The following is a 2,247-nucleotide window of genomic DNA, read 5'->3' as shown; positions in this document are numbered from 1 at the left end:
GACATTTCCCTATGCTAAGCACTGGCTGCATCTGATTCAAAGATGAAAACACACAAAAGTGCTATCTGACTGCGTTCACTTTTTGTGCTGCCTGACTGCGTTCTCAACCTTCACAGTTTGTCCATGCCGACTGTGATCACAGTGTACACTGTTCACCCACAAACATGGCACCTGCTTTTTCTGCTGGCAGTGCTCCCTCTGCTAAACGCTGACTTCATCAGCTCAGATTCTAAGATCACATCAGCTTCTTGTGCCAGCTTTGCCCCCTTTGCTAAGCACAGGCTGTGTCGATGTAGAAGGCAGTCAGTACTCAGTGGATGGGGTGGCGCCAGCACATGGGCACTTTTCAACACTGCTCCACCTGGCTCCTCATTTTCTCCATACAGAGAGCCAGCTGGAGCAGGCTTTATTTAAGTGTGTTCTGACCTCGCCGGGCACAATGAATGTCATGGCAGGCTATATTCGGTCCATGGGTCCTTGAGTTTAACTCATCTGCTTTAGGTACTGCAAAAGACTTGTACCCAAAGCTTCCCCCTAATTTGTCCCACATAGATTTAAAAAAAAAGATCTTAGCTTTACCTATTTGTAATGCTTTTAAATATACCTCGACGAGGTGGCCGAGTGGTTAAGGCGATGGACTGCTAATCCATTGTGCTCTGCACGCGTGGGTTCGAATCCCATCCTCGTCGTATGTTCTTATAGGCTGAACTGGATGGACAAATGTCTTTTTTCGGCCTTACTAACTATGTTACTATGTTACTATGTTACCTCGTGCCATTATTTTTTTGTAGACTGTGTTGAGATTTATTTACAATGCCAGCACATCAGCCACTGACTATTCATCAGTGATAAATAAAATAATCAATACAGCTATTATAATCCATAAGTCACCAATATATCATATTACTTGCTATATGCCAACTTCATACCAGCTTTACGAAAATACTGTATTCTTGCATGTTCTGTTAGATGATGGTTTACAGATAAGATATTCTCACAGAAACCAGTCACCTCCAGAGAGACTGCAAAATAATTATCCTTGAAAACAGTTAATTGGCTATGTTTTGCTTATGAGTTGTTTAAATTGTACTGATACTTTAGTCAAAGCATGTGTAGAAACTCCACGGCCGTGAGCCAGAATTTTGATTTAAATACTGCAGCCTTTTGCAACAGGTTGAACCCCTCTCATAGAGATTTCCGTACTCACCTTACTTATATCTTATTTTTATTTTTCTCTTTTTTTTTGTGTTATAGAAGTCATCAGTGAAGACCTGATGTTTGCTGAATGTTTTCGATATGTCAAACCCCATTTTTATTCAATATGTTATGTCTTATAGAAAGCATTTTGCCTGTAGTTGTCTAGTAAGGCCGTACTGGGCCGCAGGCCATCAAAGGGACAACACCATGACAGGGTTAAGTGAGACTACATGAGGGAACATGGAAAAAAAATATAGTTTGGCAGGGAAGGGTTAACAAGTTTGAATTGGGAAATGAAGCTAGGCTAGGGGGAGTGGTAAGAGGGAGAGGAGGTGGAGTAAAGATGGGCAGTATAAGGAGCAACAGTTATCTCGGTGGGGCAACCATTTTAGGTCCCCCCACCTTACTGAAAACAAGCTACCACAGCATGGAGATTGAAGCGATTTTACAGCAGTTGAGAGCTGCTGTGGGAACCAGAGGTGCGGGATGGCTGCAGGCATCTATTCAGGGCCTGCTGCCTGATGGGGGAGTCGAGCAGTCCCAGCCCCAGGGTGTTGGGCGACGGCCTCAGAGGTCCAGGCCTCTGGAATGCCTCAGCCCTGAGGCTACCCCCAGGGCCTGGTGCCATGTAAGGAGCCCCTCAAGGGACCCTCCAGCTGCAGCCGCAAGGCGCAGGCCAGGGGCCCGTGGTCCTGCAGCTGGGAGGAATCCACCACATCGGCGGGGCCTGCAACAGGGGGAGGTGTCGGCCTCCCCTGCAGCTATGGCATCCAGCAGAAGCGGGGAGCCGGGATCAGGAGCGGGGAGCTGGGATCAGGAGCGGTCGCTGCCCAACCAGGAACGGGCACGGCTCGGCATGGGAGAGAGGTACGGAGGAGCGTACGAGGGCCTGCTAGCCAGGCTGTTATGACCTGGTGGTTAAGAGGCCACACTGAAATGACCTGGTGGCTAAAACGCAACATGGAACGAGCTCTGAGAAGGTGGTATCTCTACTGACCGCAGTCCCTAATCCTAACAACACAACTAGAAATAGCCGTGGGATGTTCCTGA

At 47.6% G+C, this 2,247-nt stretch overlaps 1 non-coding gene across 1 annotated transcript; it reads left to right on the top strand.

Moving 5' to 3' along the window:
* Positions 1-607: 607 nt before the first annotated feature.
* Positions 608-689, top strand: TRNAS-GCU (transfer RNA serine (anticodon GCU)). Its single transcript has one exon. It is a non-coding gene; the product is annotated as a tRNA-Ser (tRNA).
* The last annotated feature ends 1,558 nt before the right edge of the window (positions 690-2,247 follow it).

This window comes from Ranitomeya imitator, chromosome 1 (genome assembly GCF_032444005.1).
Source record: "Ranitomeya imitator isolate aRanImi1 chromosome 1, aRanImi1.pri, whole genome shotgun sequence".
Classification (NCBI taxonomy): domain Eukaryota; kingdom Metazoa; phylum Chordata; class Amphibia; order Anura; family Dendrobatidae; genus Ranitomeya; species Ranitomeya imitator.
Note: the sequence above shows the minus strand (reverse complement) of the source record. Positions and strands in the feature narration are given on the sequence as shown.